The sequence below is a fragment of the Manacus candei genome, unplaced genomic scaffold (genome assembly GCF_025592945.1).
Source record: "Manacus candei isolate 608988 ecotype Guabito, Panama unplaced genomic scaffold, ASM2559294v1 h1tg000081l, whole genome shotgun sequence".
Classification (NCBI taxonomy): Eukaryota; Metazoa; Chordata; class Aves; order Passeriformes; family Pipridae; genus Manacus; species Manacus candei.
The window spans coordinates 5,581,942-5,599,017 of record NW_026138129.1 but is presented as its reverse complement, the minus strand read 5'-3'; positions in this window follow the sequence as shown (position 1 = coordinate 5,599,017).

Genomic DNA, 17,076 nt, shown 5'->3' with positions numbered 1-17,076 from the left:
GAATTCATAAACTAAGGAAAGAACTATCACTTCAAGTAATTCTGAGCAACTCAAAATTGCAGCCTTCTGGAAATCTAGTCCATTACGAGAGGAATAGAAGAAAAAGCTGCATGAAAAACTGTTATGAAAGCATGCAATGACCTATGATTATGAATAATTCACTGTAAATACATTTACTTTAATCTAATTTAGATTAAAACAAATTTTAATTTCCCCTCCTCATCACAGTATCCTGGTGACAAAAAAGATGTTTGTTTCTCATTCAAATGGCTGCCTACATTAACACCCCAAGTACATACAAGGAGGTTCCCATCCTCTCTTCACTAAACTGTCATTGAAAAGCAAAATGATTTTAGGTTTTTATTTTTAAAAGGTCCTAGAGTAGACATGCATTCTTTGCTCAAGGACAAGTGCTGATAAGTCACTGGGTACTGAGTGTACTGGACTCCCAAGTCCTGCTGTATTTCTCAGTGTCATTGACATACAGTTACTGAGAAGCAGCCCTGGGGTTTCCTAAGCACATTCACCAGCAGCCAACCTGTCCTGAAGTCCTCCTCCTCCACTAGCCTTTCTAATAGAGACCACCAGTTCCCACTGACCCAGAACTCCATCCTCTCCTCTTTCCTTACAGACAGACAGCTGGCTGACTGAAGGAGTCTCTTCTCTGCATGTTACAATAAGCAATTCCTCACTTAGTTAATAAATTGTTGGGGTTTTTTCCCCTTTGGTTTCCTCTAGTTGTATTTTTACCCTAATCCATAATTGACTTTCTAAAATTGGATAGGTGGGTTATACCTTGAGACACAGGCATAATCTGTAATGTGCAAGGTTGGGACCTAGTCAATCAAAGTTCTGTCAAAACCAAACCAATAAGTGGGCATGCCTTTGTTCATCTTTCTTTCAGGAGAAAACATAAAGAAAATAAAAGCAGGATTTGGGGCTAAGGCTTGGAGAATTTTTTGCCTTTCAGCAAACAGCAGCATGATAAAAAAATTAATAACTAGGCTCTGGGGACACAATCCAAGCTTAGCCGTCTCTCCATGACTTAACTCTGATGGCTGTTTTGTCCGTAGCAACCAAACCCAGGAGAGAATTACTGCTGAAATCAAGACGTACGGGGACACCTTTTGTGATACTTCCACGGTCAAGCAGGTTGCAGACCAGGTTTACAGGTGAGACAGTTTAGATGCATAACTGTAACTAGATATTAAGGAACATAACTTGCTGCACTGATATTTGTGTGTTTAATCACCAGCACCATCTGCTTTAGCAAAAGCTAGGGCATCCAAACCCACACTAATGACCAGTCATGTTTGTAGAAACATTCCTCATTTGCTCTCTGCCTGTGAAGAGGTAATACAGCTTAAATCTCACTGTCTCCTACTCCCCATTTACAGAGGTGTCAAAGGCGGGAGGGGGGGTTTCAACTAGGACTGGTTTTACTAAACTTGTGAAGCTGGGACAAGGCCCTGAGCTTGGACTTCTTCCCCTATGCCATGATAGCAACAGTGTTCCCATGTGGAGCAAAAGGTGGGAGCTGCTTCCTAGACACCTCTGACACATGAAAAGTAAAGTAAATAAGAACTAAAACCAACTGTTAGAAGTCTCATACCCGATGCATCTATTGGCTGAAGGAAGATCATGGGTAGGAAGTGCAATTATCTACAACTTTAAGAAATATTCAGCAAAGTGAGGTACTATAACAAGAATTAATACAAAACTGGACCAGATCATATGAATTGTCAATGATAGAAGAAATTACAGGACAAAAAGAAAAACAATCCTATCTGCTTTACCTTAGGTTTCTTAGCAAGATACTGCCATACTCAGTACTGCGCTGTGGCAGCAAACTGCCTGTTCCTAATGTCTGACTTAACCTGTTTTTTTCAAGTGTCTTCTTCATATCTTGGAAAGATGCTCCCTTTCCACATCCAGGAGAAGAAAACTAACAAGTATATCAAAACTTTCCTAAACATGATTCATTTTTCAAAATAAATAAAAACCCAAGCAGCTGAAAGAATCAGAATCCCACACATAAAGAAAAGTTCTGATTGCCTCAGCTGTTCTCCCCAGGACAGTGTCTTGTCAGGCAGAGAGCAGATATGACATGGAAAGTCACACCACTCCACTGGCTCCCACACACCAAACTCCAGCCCTCCAGCCCCGTTGCAGCAGCCCGAGCTGCAGAGGTTTCTCTCCCTGGATCTCCACAGCTGTGCCTCAAGCACTGTGTTGCAAATATAGATGTGCTCTGTGGCGAAGCCCCAGGGACTGGGCCTCAAGTCTGCTCCTAAAACCTTCCATGAGATGAGGACAGAGCTGTTCTTTGATGCCAGTCATGCTAAAAGTAAGAAGGCAAGCTCCAAAATGCCTAGTCTCTTTGCTCAAAAATTTTAATTCCCCTGATTTCATCACTTTACAACATTATCTCAGTTACAGCTTGCATTAATTTGCCAATCAATTAAAATATGAAGAGAAGCTATCATGGAAAATATTTTAGAGTTGAACTGAGAGGCTAAAGCAATTACAATTTGAAAAGATATTTTCTAAATACATACCAGTAATTAGAACAAAATTGCCTGAAATTAAGCTTATGTTGGATATTTTTCACAAATTTGACTTGCTTTAAGAACAATACCTTTTTTTTTACTTTTTATGATAATTATACAACTCTTCTGTAGCTATCATGTTTAGTCAAAATAAGCTTCATATGAACGCTCTTTAAAGAAACATTTATAGTTATATTAATCTGTAAATCTAATTTGCAGTCTCTGCTTTAGAAAACCTAGAAAACCTAGAGACTTATCATACCCCAGTGACAATTTGCATTAACCCTGTGGATCATCAGACTCTTTAATACTTCAGTTCACCCAACACAGCAACAACAAACAGTAGGCTTGAACAGCCTACTAATTTTTATAATTCATGTTTTGTCCTTCTTCATGGTTATTGCCATTACACCCTTACACACAGCAGTGACTCCTGCAGATCCTTAAATTAAGTAATTGGCAATCAATACAACCTTCAGCTATAACTGATTTTAAAGGTATTTTCTCACAACTCCTTCTTGTATAGGCAGTGTCACTGGCTGGGCCAGCCAAAGAGAGATATTTAATGTACTACATTTTGTCCTCCCATCACTACGAAAATATACAGAAGAGGGAAGTGACTGACATGCACAGCAGTTCTCTAACAATCCTGTTAGCATCAGCAGAGCTGTCACTGATATTCATAAGTATTGGTACAGCTTCACAGCAAAGGGTTCCTAGGAAATGGCAAAACAGTTTCCAAAGGAGAGCTGAAGACTCGACTACGTGACTACCCCACCCTTAAACTATAAACCAGGAGTAATGAGATTCCTCTATCTGTAGCCATTACAGACAAATATTGGTTCCAAATGCTACTACTGTGTTAGTTGTTTCAATGCAGAACCAGTGATACTCTTATCCTATTTACAATGGCTTATTGACAGGGATCAGCAAACATATTGAGTGAGCAGAGTATGTGTTACATATCTTATCAGCAGGGAGCCAAATGAACATACAGCTTCTCCAAGCAGGATATGTCTTAACTCTGACGCTCACTGAGCAAGCAGGACTTTTAACATGCCATTACCAATGGTTCTGGGACTTCTATTACTATTATTGAGTAGAGCCAGCACTAATCAGACAGTCAAAACAAGAACTTTGCTCCAAACTGTTTCTTCACATGGTATTATGTGAAGATGATATATGTGTATCATGAAACTGTTTGAAAATCCTGAGACATCAACTAATGTTTGAGTTTTACCAGAAAGCATCACATCTGGCTTCCTGGTGGAGGCAATGTTATCAATACAAAAGGAGAGCTGAGGAGTTCAGGTAACATGCAGCTATTGTTTTACCTGGTACTTTAATTTGGTTGTGTGACTTTTTTCTGATACTTGATAGCAGGACAAAGCTATGCTGAAGGGGGTGCACAAGGCTTTCAGACTTCAAAATTATTTTTAAAAATCACATGGAATTCTTGTCTGTACTCACAATAGAAAAAAAAAAAAGAAAAACAAACAAGCAAAACCACCTAAAAATTAAAAATGCAATGCATTGAATATTGAAACCCGGATGACTTCTGCAGGGAGTGTGACGAATCACCACTCTGGCATTTTTTGCACTACTGAGTTAAGGGAATACAAGAGATGACCTTCCTCTCACTTCATTCCCAGAGTCTTGTAGAGAAGTAGTACATCTGTCTGTGCGCAGCAGGCACTGTGAAAGCAAGTAGCAGTGGTGCTGGGATCTCTGAGGTCACCTAACCAGAATGTGACTAACAAATTGCTCTGCTGAACGTGGGGCACTGGTGTTATTGGTAATATTTGCACTGCAGATCTGGCTGCAGCAAGTCTCTGGGATCCTCCCTTGCACAGCCTCTGCCACATTTTGCTTCTTTGGGGTTTGGTTTTGACTCCTAAGATGTCAATACCTGCCAGCCTAATGTGTTAGAACTCTGGCTTTCTGCTTTCTGCAGACCAACCCTGCTCTGGTTGGTTGGGTACAGGCCTGGGGACATGGACCTTGTACATGAACCATCATTGCGTGTCCCCACAGCTGTGCTGAATGCTGAAGTCTTACTCTGAGCAAGGAGGAAAGAAACTCCTTTCAAGCAAAAAACTGGTCTCCTTGTTCCCTGCTCTTGTGCAGACTACTCATCTACACTCACTACTCAGGAATTTCTCATTTAACTACAAAACTTACATGTAGTTCTTTGACCCACCTGCTTGCTAAATACAGTATTTCTAACCTAGTGACTTTTAGGCATCAACAGGCTCCCAGTTTCAAGAGTTTAGAATGAAACATGGGTAAGAACACATTGCTCATACACAGTCAAAAACCAAGAGAGCAGAAGGTAATGAATGTTCACCAAATACAACCTGAAGGCTAAGTCATTCTTTTTATTTGTTCTCTTTCAACTCATCAAAAAATATCTCCCAGATGAGTTCTTCTACACAAATTTCAGCACATATCTAATACAATATCTAGCATAAATATCTATTATACTTATGCTAGAAGTTCTTGAATAACAGACTTTATAAATGAAGGGGTTGACCTAACCTTACCTGTACCTGTCCTACAAAAGCATCTCATTAATGCAGAACAATAATCCTAGCCCTAAATTTTGAAATGTGGAGAATTTTTAAGTTATGGACAAAATACTTCATAGAAAAGTTGAAGCCTTTACTTACAGAATGGAGCACAGAGTGGCGCTCCTTTCTAAACTTTATTGCTTTTGAAAAGAACAATTATTATACAAAGCATATTCCCATCCATTAATACTGCAGGGCAGCTAGTTGGCATGGAACAGCTGGTTACACCTAGCAGGGGGATGTTTATCTACTGCACTGGAAAAGAAAGACTGGTTGGTTGTTTTTTTCTAAGCTCTAGTACATACTTTCAGCTCTGGAGTGACCTGAATAGCATGCTTCAGGTTCATCTGTCCCATGGTCTCTGAGACCAAAGGAGTCTGCTGGGCCTTGTCTGGTTCATTGCACATACTTCTGGCTCCTGAGCTTCTGCACAGCATGAAACAGATCTCAGAGAGCAAACTCATCCCAGAGCTTCTAAAAATATCAAATCAGCACTGTATTCCTGCTTTAGATTAGCTCATCAGATCAACCTTTCCCTGATCAGAGCACATCTGTAGCATTTTAACACATTTGAGGCCTTGCTGGCCTGATGCTGTCACTCTAGGAAGAGTGAAGAAACACTAAACAGTCTCTGAGATGCTTCAAATCCCAGTTGATGTGAAGATACTATAATGCAAATATTTTTCTGCAATGGGTGTCACATATAGTTTACATGATGATAGGTGTGACATTTTCTTGGAACTTGTTTCAGATTAACTTTGTAATTTTTATTCATCTCTGCATCGACATAAATATACAATTTACATTCATAGACTTCAAGTGAAAAATAAAACGGTATTTTTGTGTTATATGTATATCGTAATGGTTTTGAGTCTAGGCCTTCCTTCCTGGCAACCAGAAAGGAAGGAAGGAAGTATTCCACCTATTCCTTTACATAAACAGACTTATAAATATGAGGGGAGGAGGGATTGACGCTCTCTTCTCTTTCGGCGAGGTCCGAAGGTGACAGGCTCTCTGCAGCCAGTCTTTGCTCGTGTTGGCTGAGGCCTGTTGTTTTTCTTTCCGATCCAATCTGGTGGTGTGGTGTGATAATGTTTTCTCAAGGAAAGTATTGAGATTTCATTTTGCTAGTTCTTTATTTTGCTAGTTCCCAGGTCTTGATTGTGCATATCTGCAGTTTTTGTCCCTTTTTGTCCCTTTTCCTTTTTGGGGGGGTGTTTGGGGTTCCTTTATTATATGTACATAGTATTTTAACTGTATATAACTGTGATATATGCAAAATATATATATTTTTGCTGTAGCTTTGCTACTTCATTTTTTTTTAGCTTTGGGAAGGTGGTTTTTCACTGTAGTCTGGGGGACTTGGTGGGGAGCCAGCTCCAAACTTATATATATATGTATTCATACCTCCAAGGTAACAGTTTTGACTTGATTAGGCTATACTCAATGAATTTAAATCAATGGAATTTAGACTTGCTAAGTTAAATTTAAAAATCTGTCAGGATCTTTATTTTCAGTGCTGTCTTTCACCCTCATCTTCAGAAGCCTGTTTAAGCAATCCTTAGGAGAATAAAGATCAGAGAGAAAGTGAAAGGTAACCAAATCCAGCACCAAATTTCTAAAAAATAAGGTTTGGGTTTGACCAGCTGAAGCAGTGTTATGATGAGCATTGCTGGTCAAGAACCCTTGGCACACAGCTCAGGGGTAGGGTAGTACCAGCATGGCAGAAAAATCATTTGATGTTTGCTGAGGAAGGCAGAAGGCTTGTCTTCTCTAAAGCGTGCTCTAATATGAGTTTTGAACCAAGGTGTGCTTTCCCAGACATCAAAACACGGCTGCATCATACACCTTCCACCTGCCTTAGTCAACGCGGGGGTTCAGCTTTACTCTGCAACAGCCACCAGCCACTCATTTCCCTCAGAAAACAGTGAAGTTGTGTCAGGAACACACAGGAAACAAGAATTTGATAGGGAAGAGCAAAGAGGAGACCAGTACTGCAAGCAGACAAGAGCTGTTGTGGTTCAAACAAGCCCTGAGTGGGGGCAGCTGATCCGAGCCACAGCTGGGAGGGCTCAGCCACCTCCCAGCTGTGCCTGATGGAGCACCAATCAGCCCCTCACTGACTCATTTTGCTCTTTCCTTTCTTCGGTTCATGTGTAAGCAGCTCTCCATAGGGATGGACTTGATGGTGGCGGTAAGAAGGGCCAGTGCTTTTCTGTGGGGTGGGAAGGGTGATAGTCTTGGAGTTCAAGGGGCTTGGGAAGATAGATGGGAGCAGCCTGGTCTGGAATGGGATTAGGAGGAGGTTGAAAGGCTGAAGGAGAAGTTGTGTCCCTATGACAATGATTCTTTCCTTTATCTTCAAGAGAGAAGGTGAATAAGCAGTGTCTGCTGATATGTCCTTTATCTAAAACATTTGATTCAAAGATGAAAATAATCTCCTCTGATTGTAGTCCATTTATGTTGTTTACCATTACATTTGTTGGTACTTTGTAGTTTCAGATGCCAGCACTAATGATTTGTAAGGTTCAATAATGTACAAGAGAGCTCTGGTTTGGGTAACTGCTGGTTCTCTTATAGGATGAAGTTACAGAAGTAGATGATACACCACTGGGGATCCAGAGATTTTCTACTGCTGCAGGACAAAAAATTATTCCTTTCAGGATTTACCAGTAATAGAGACAAAATAAATAGACTGTACTATGATCAAGTAATGTTGGATTTATAGGTAGGAGTTGGGATTTGATAACAGATCTAGTGTTTTAGGCATACTATATTTTTCTCAAACAAACTCTAAACAAACCCAAACTAAAAACCCTCTGGCTTGAAATAAAGAGCTGGTAAGAATCACTCCCCTTCTCTGAGTCTGACATTCTTGAAACTGAAGCCACCTGGGAGCACTTATAGCTGTGAACTTTTGATGATGTGGAAGCCAAGAGACTGCCTCCGATTCTAATTTACAGTACTGTAGCAATCAGGTCTGATCTCTCTTAAAACTCCTCTGACAGCCAAAGAGTGCTGAGTTTTGGCTCCTTTCCATTTTAAAGGATATTTTCAGTACAGGTACTTCAGTGACAGTTGTCAGTTTGCACTAAAGTGGATGGGGAGTAGCCTTTTTGGTTGACTTTTTTACAAGTTTGTTATTTCTCTTTAAAAGACAGCTGCAGCTCACATCTGGCAAATCTGACAACCCCCGAGGCTAAACTGATATTGAGTTTCCCAAGAGCATAGCAGAAGTGCAATCTGATGAACCTTTTCTCATCCATTTTTTATTGAGTGGACTTCCAGGACTTGACGTGCTTTTGGGCAACCAGGGAGAAGAGTAGGAAGAATTGTAGGAGTGCTTGTGACTTAAAATGGAATAATTTAATTTGTAACACCTTTGGAAAACAGCAGCTCTGTGTGCATGTTGTTGTTATTTACCTCTGGTTGTTTCAGTAGGAGGTATTTTGAGCTGCATCTTGGTCATAAGCTGGAGGTAGGGTGTTAAGACAGGGCATTTGCAAAGAAAGATTTTCAGCCGAACAGTTGTCTGGTGCTGTGGGGCCCAAGTGTATGTCTATCAATTTGACAGAGAGACACAAAATTGTTAATATGTAAGTTGTAGTAGGAATTTTGGTATTTATTGTGTTTTTATACTTTTATTATCCTGTTTATAAAGAATTCCTCAAAATCTGAAAGCAAAGCATTTTAGCTTTTTTATATTACCATCCCTCTTACATACTCCCAAATCATTTCCAGAGGAGTAACTGGGTTCACTTGCAGACACTACTGCACCTAGAATGGTTGAAGGAGAGGTGACTGGAAGAGTCTGCCTCACTATCATTAATGGTGAAATATGTGTGTGCAGCACAGCGTGCCACCAGGTGGTTAGCTATGCAGCTCTCAAGTACAAAGGTAAAAGTAAATCTGAGTTAAGCACTCATTATCAAATATAAATGGGTATTTGAAACTTACACCAGCAATTTTGTAACTTTGGCAACTGGTGCTCTTGAGTATTGCCCCCTCCCGACCCTATATTGATGTTCAAGAAAGACAAGGGCTGAAAAGCTGTTTTTTCCTCCATTATGAATTCAGGTGGGTTAAAATGAAGGATATGCACTAGAAAGCTGGTGTAATGATTCAAATAACTGGAGAAAGGGCTGCCTCTGTTTCTAGGAAACACTTCATTGACCAATGTGATTTTATACTTCATTGTTTTTTAACCACGTACCAAAGGCTTATTTGTAGCATAAAGCCTTTGGATGGTCTAAATGGGAAATTTTTAATTTTAAGATACTTTCAGACGTGGAGTGGTTGAGGTTGGACCTTTTGAGGTCATCTTGTCCAGCAACCCCAACTCAAGGAGGGCCGCCCAGAACTAATTACCTGGACAGCTTTTAAATATCTCCAAGGATGGAGACTTCATGACCTTTCTGGGTAGCCTATGACAGTTCTTGGAGATTCTCACAGTGAAAAGTGTTTCCTGATTTTCAGAAGACCTCCTGTGTTTCAGCTGGTGCCCATTGTCCCTTGTGTTGTCACTGAGCACGACTGAAAACAACCCGGCTTGGTCTTCTTTGCACTCTCCCATCAGGTGTTTATAAACACTGATCTCCCTCTTCTCAAGGCTGAACAATCCCAGCTCTCCCAGCCTTTCCTCATGGGAAAGATGCTCCAGTCCCTTAATCATCTTGGCATTCCTTGGTAGGATACAGTTAGAAAAACCATCATTGATGGCAACTTAAGCATCTGATCCAGTTTATGCATATGAGACAAACAAACTAGCAGGCAATTCACTTAAAATATGACAGACTAGTAAAGAGAGCTTCTGACATGCAGAAGCATTAAATAAATGCAGACAAGAGGTGACTGTTTAGTGGATAGTAGTAGACTCTTGGCTGAAATAGGGTTAATTTTTTTGCTGTGGAATGTCTGGACTCTTCAGTCTACACATTTGATGCATGGATTTTTGGTTTAGGTTTTGTTTTTTGAATGAAGCAAAGTGATCTCTCTCTTCCCAGAAGTTATTTCTGTTAGGGAAGGATCCCTGACAGTTGTTGATGTTTACCGTGAGGATTGCTTTGTCATTTAAATGTAGTTTGTGTTTTTTATATATATATATATATATGTATGTATGTATGTATGTGTATATATAAGGGCATAAGGGAGTGTGTTCAGATGGGCTGCAGAAAATTTTGCTAAATTTAGGTCTGTCTTAAAGTATTGTCATTCACTTCTTATTTGGTTAAATTACCTGGTTAAGCTTTACCCAATTGCTTGCAGAGTGATTAAGTGCTTACCCGTGAAATATCCTGTAAATATTTTGACATAGATTTCTAACCTTGGATGGCAGTATGTCATTGTGATAGACTAAAAATACCTTTCAGAAAGATAGAGGTCATAATTACTGTCATTTTTCCATCCTTCCATATTTGCAGCATAAGAAGAAAAGCTGGAACTATAAAGCCTATGAGATTAATTCCTTAAGAAAAGCTTTTAAGTATCACCAGTTTTGGAGAGAACACTCCAAAGTGGGGAGAACACTCCAAGAGGATGCACACACTACCAATGAGAAGGTGATTGTTAACGTGTATAAGCATTCACAGACACAGTACAGTGTTTTCACAAAAGATATGAAAAGGTGTGTAAAAAGATGGACAGCTAAAGCACACTAGAAGCAGTACTAGTATTATGTTGTTTAAGCTCTTCTTGGTTTTCCCTTTTTTTTTCCCTTACATGAACATGTCTATATTGTGATCTGAATCTTAATTTCTAGATTTTGGCTCTCTTCTGACATACGTAGAGTGCTTGAGAACCATGGTTTTAGAGTATGGGCCCTACATGGCTGATTAAATAATCTTGTCAGTATAGTTCTTTGTGTGTGGTTTTGTGGGGTTTTTTAGTTATTTCTATGCAAATATTTGTAGTTGAGGAGTCGATACCCAAGAAATTAATGTATCATTATGAAGTGCAGTGCCGTTATAGGAAACCTGCAGCCACAGATGGCAAGTTCATAATACCTGCAAGTGAGTACTCAGGACCCACAGCTAGACTGTAGGTCTGCTCTTAGAGTCCTTGTAAAAGGAGCATCTCTGAAAATTCTGCCCCTCTAATGCCGTATTAATGCAATTGATTAACTTTAAATTCAACCTGAATTTTTTTTTTAATAATTCTATTTTTTATTGTGTGCTGACAACCACAAAGGTGAATTTCTGGCCTAGAATATACTTATCTACTTGCTGACAACCTAAATTTCTTGAAGTCTGGCTTTTACTGACACCTTTGCAGCTGCATTATTTTAAATCTGCTTAAGCCTACTGAAGATGTCATAGGGAGACAGTGGGTTTGCAAATCTATTCCTTGACACTTATTAAAGATATGTGCAGTATAATATAATACTGGTGAAATACTATAGGGAAGGAGGGGGAGTCATTCCAAGGCAAACACTCAAACTGGCAGAGTTACTGCATCCTGCCTCTTGTGCACTGTGGGAGTGAGAAGGTGGGAAGAGATGCCCACCTATTCCCAAAAAAGCTTCTTGCAGGACAGGGATAGCAGTAAGGAAATTTCTAGCAAAACCTACTATTTCAGTGCATGTTGAAACTCCTTGCTATAATTCTAAAATGAGTAGTTTATCAGGATGCTATAGTAACATGTATATTAAATCTGCCAACTCAACCTTGTCAAATCAATTCTGTGACAATTAATTCTGTGACAGACCCAATGCTTATATGTATAAAAGATTGTTTGTGATGACAGAAAAATAGTGTTTCTTACATGTACATGTCCCCACTCACAGAGACATGAATACTGATTGTATTGATTTTAAGCAGTAACTCATGGATAAATTTTTAATGCAGAGTCAGTTCCTATATGGCACTCTAAACGCTAAGCTGAAGGCTAAATGTAAATGTTTGCAATCTTCAATCAAGAAACTTCAATAGGGATGTGGGAATAGGTAATTGGCAAAATTATTTACTGACTTTGATATGAATGCTTATTCAGTGATTGGTTTCCCTGGAGCCAAAGCAAGAGATAATTGCCCCAGCCTTTAGACTCTATTTCCTCTGCTCTAAGATAAGAGCACATTTCTAAGGTGATTATTTCTTAATTACCCACATTATGCTGCTAATATCCACCAGATAAACACAGCTTTCTCTTTTGAGTGTTGCTGAACAAGAATATTAAGTGGTCCCAGGTTGGCAATGGGGAGCCTAAACTGGGCTTGTCCCCTTCCCTGCCTTGTCCCTTGGTGGGAAGGACAAGGCCTGCGAGTGCCTGATGGGGTGGGAGCCTTGAGGGGCCAGTAGTGCCTCTCCTGAGAGACTGGCCATGATGGGGAGCATGCTCCATGGAGGTGCCAAGGCAGATGGTATAGGAACCAGCTGTGAATTTTTTTTTATTTTATTTTTTCATAAATGTTTATTAAACTCTCATTGGTATAACCCTGTCTTGTTATACACAGTTGCCTCCAGTGTGCATATATAAATATATACATATATAATAACTGAAATAATGCCATATCATCTCCTGAGTTGCTACTTGAGGCACTTACTATTGAAAGGGTAGTTCTCAGGACTGAATTTTTAGATGTGCTTCATTATAGTATTAATATTTCAGAATTTTGCTTTTTTACTTCTGGTGGTCTAGGAGAGGATGTTAATGGGTGTGGAATATTTTGGTTTTAATCCCATTATGTAATTTTTTGCTAGGTACATATTGTTTGAGAGAGATATAATACTACTATTAGAAACTAGAAAAAACCCCTCATTTTCTTAAGCATCTCTATATATCAGCTATTTAGGCAAAAATATATTGAGAAAAAATTGCTCTCATTAAGTAAACTGCCATATTTTATCCAGTTTCTGTGGAAATGGATGTGCTATAATTTTCTCTTTGCTTTGCAACTGGGTTAAAAACTAGCAATGCAGCAATTGCAGACAAGGCTGACAGGCTTAAGCTGGTGCCTTTCTGGTTTGGTTTATATTGAACCATAAAAAGCCCTAAAATTCAGCAGTGTCATGAAGAGACTGCATTTGAGGGTGTGAGTAATCAGCCTCTAACAAATGTAACTTTGTTGTATATAATGACGTTGTCCTATTCATCAAGTTGTTATTTTAAGTCAAACTTTCCAAGAAGCTTTCAATGGCAGCATTGCTTTGGGCAGAGAAATGGAAAGCATACTGGTTTTGTCCTCTTGGTAGCAATTTCTACAGTACAGGAGATGTCATAAATAATTGAGCAACAACATCAACAATCTTATAGAATTTGTAATTAAAACACTAAGTGTTGTTTGGGTTTTGATTTTTTTTAAATGTTCAAATGCTGATTACCTCTGGACATGTGAATGGAAGAAGCCAATCAAACCCACATATGTGAGTCAATGCCTGTGAAAGCAGGGCTTGAAGAAGAGCAGATATATGAGAGTGGCATTTTCATAAATACCTGTCTCCTAATCCCAGTTTTCTAAATAATGTTACAAGTGCCGTGATTTGCAGGACAGAGAACCAAATTGTCTGCAGTAACAAGAATGTAAGTAGTTATCAGAAGAATTTCTTTGCCAAATGCTAACAAACTATGTTAAATGGGTTAACCTGAAAGTCAGCAGCCTCATCTATCTACCACTGTCTTCTGTGTTGTCCTGAGGGAGAGGATTCTGGTGGCAAAGGGAGGGTGTCCTAGCACAGCACTAATCTGCAGATAAAAGGGAGTCACTATTCCCTTTTATCTGGGGAGACTGTGGGTGGTGTGCTGTGTCCAGCTTTGGACACCTAGCTCAGCCCCTTGCCACCAACTGGGTAGCACCACCTGCACTCTGAGAAATCAGATGAGAGTTCAAAATTCAAAATAATTCTCTCCACTACAGCCATCACTAATTTTTTTTTCCACAGCAAGCAAGCAGACATTTGGAGGAGGAAAAAATTGCAAGTGTAGGCAGCAGACCGATGAATACTATGGTATATCTTGTTTGTGTATAAAGTCTGGCTCATATTTCATAATAAACTCAACTGTTATTTTGATAGTTTACTGTTATTTCAACTGGTTTTACTTTTCAGTCTGCAAGTAGCATCTTTACAGGAACAGGGTTTTAGGGCATGAAATAAAATTGTATTCTGCTCATGTTTCAGCCACTCAGGTTTTCTATTTGTTCACATCTGTACTTTTATAGAAAATTGATAAGTGCTGTAATTACAACCTGCTGAAAGCAAGTAGGTCAGAGCTATGCTTTCCATTCCAGACGGGCTGCTGGCACTGGAGAGACAGAAATATAGCTGGATGGTTTTTCTTGTCTGTTTGTTGCTGCCATTCATTAGACTCCTCATAACTGCTCACCAAAATACTTTCAGAGGTACTAAACAAAATCAACCAAAGCACCTGTGTTTAAAAGGTCCCTCTCTACTTATGTGTTGTACTTCTCTTGCAAAAGATTTTTTCAGGACATAATGGAAGAATTAGACTAACTGTTAAGGGAAAATTTGGAGTGCAATGAGAATTTCATCACATAGACGACTGAAGAGCTGGTGAGGGGAGATGCCTTGCTGGACCTCCTACACAAGAAAAAGGAAGAATGGGTAAGGGATGTGAAGGTTGAGGGCTGCCATAGCTGCAGTGACCAGGAGATGATAGAGCTCAAGATTCCAAAAGGATTAAGGCAAAAAACAGGATCACATCCCTGGGCCTCAGGAGAGCACACTTTGCCCTGTTTGGGGGCCAAGAAGAATGTCGAGATACTGCCCAATTCTGCATGGATGGGGTTAAGAAAGCCAAAGCCTGGTGAGGGATATGAAAGGTGACAAGAATTACTTCGACAAGTACATCAGGAGAACAAAGGTAGGATGGGGAAAACATGGGCCCACTGGTGAAGGGGGCCTGGTGACAAAGAGCACAGAAAAGCCTGAGAAATTAATCCCTTCTTTACCTCAGTCTTTACTGGTAAGACTAGCCTTTAGGAAGCCTAAGTCCCTGAGATGAGAGGGGAAGTCTGAGGCAAAGGAGATTTCCTTCTCCTTGGTGGAGAAGGATCAGGTTAGGGAACACTTAAGCAAACTAGATGTACTGAACAAGCTGTCCATGGGATCTAATAGGACATACCCATGAGTGCTGTGAAAACTGCTTGATATCATTACAAGACCACTCTCAACTATCTTTGAAAGGTCGTGGGAAACAGAGGAAGGTCACGAAGACTGGAAGAAGGTAAATGTCACTCTGATCTTCAAGAATGAGGATCTGGGTAACCCTTAACTTTCCTTACTTTTGTTTGCATTTAAATCAGTGATGTGGATTATCAGTGGCAGTTACTATCGTATCTTCTGCTCGTTCTCTTATTTATTACTGTAGAAAACTTATTTGTGGGCTAGGTACCAGTTGCATTTTACAAATATATAGAGAAGCACAATTGCCATGATTTGCTCATCATAAAATAACCTTTCAGCAAGCAAAATGCCATCTCTATTGAAGAAAAATGAATGGGTTTGCTACCTGGTTTTGCAGGGCCAGGATTACATACTAAGTGTTCTGGCTTGTAGTCATGTGAGTTATCCACTGGACCTCCACTTTGCCTGGGCTGGGATTCAGAATGGTTACTGTATTTCATAAAAAGGTTACCTATTTCCATATAAAATGCAGATGACTTATCAGTGTCTTTCTCGTATGTGTGGCCTTTTTCTTAACTCCATTAAACCTAAACTTATGAGACACACAAAGCATTGGTAGTGGATGGTCTCCCTTCCTCCACTTTTTTCTGATTTTCCAAAATAAATTTAATCTCAGTCAAAGAGGTATTAGATACAGGCAAAAGGAATTCCATAACATGAAGTGTTGCTGCAATGTGGTTTTCTTTGTGTGATTTGTAAATAATTTGCATTTTTTTAATAACCAGATCACCTTTTCTAGATGATGCTAGATAACCTAGTTGACAATTCTGTATTGTTTTATTTACTATCAAGATGGGATCTCCAGAAATTAGATTTTTAAGCTCTAGACATATTCCTTTGAGCTAGTTACCCTAGACTCTCCTTCCATAGTCAGAAAATAAGTAATTTTGAAGTGTAGTTTCTCCAAGAAAGAATTATTAGAGGTCAGTGTATTGGGTCTGCACAGCAAGGTTCTGGTAGTGGGGGGGGGGCACAGGGGTGGATTCTCTAAGAAGCTGCCAGAAGCTTTCCCCATGTGTGACGCAGTCAATACCAGCTGTCTCCAACTAAGTAATTGGTGATTGATCTGTCCTTATCTCAACTCAAGACCTTTCATTATATTTTTTGTCCAGTTGTTTCTGTCCAGTTGAGGGAGGGAGTGATAGAGTGGCTTTGGTGGACAGCTGGCATCCAGCCAACATCAAACCACCACAGTCAGAAAAACAGACATTTTCCAAGTGTTTATCTGACTGTACAAAGACAGTGATGAACAAGAGCACCAACAGTTAATCTGTAAATACCCTGTTTCAGAGATGACAATGAGATGGGACAGATAGCAAAGCATAGACATAAGGTGGTGTGTGTGTGTGTGTGTGGGGTGGGGTCATGTTTATTCTCTTGTACAATGTATGTATCTTTAAGACTGGCACCTAGTAATTCTATGTGGCTCTCCTGGATTCTCACTTTTAATAAGCATACTAACATAGAGCAGGTTTCAGTTTAAATGATACCTTTGTGTTGGCCACACCAGTTTGCTGGCAGTGCTGGGATGCTTGGGAAAATGAACCGAACCAGCCCACTTCTGGCAGCTTCTCCACTGGTGTCTCAGAGGTGTTCAGAAAAGCAGCTGATGAAAACACTACCCACCTCTTCTGAAGGTGGTTGCCACACTTGCATGCAGCTGTTCTAATGCCTAAATTTAAGTTGCAAAGACTAATTTTTGCTGGGACATCATGAAAGCTTAAGTGGCACTAAAGACAGAAGATACATTCCCAAAGACATGAGCCAAAGATGATTTCACCTTTCCTGGCCACAAGAACATTGTTTGAAGAACACAATATC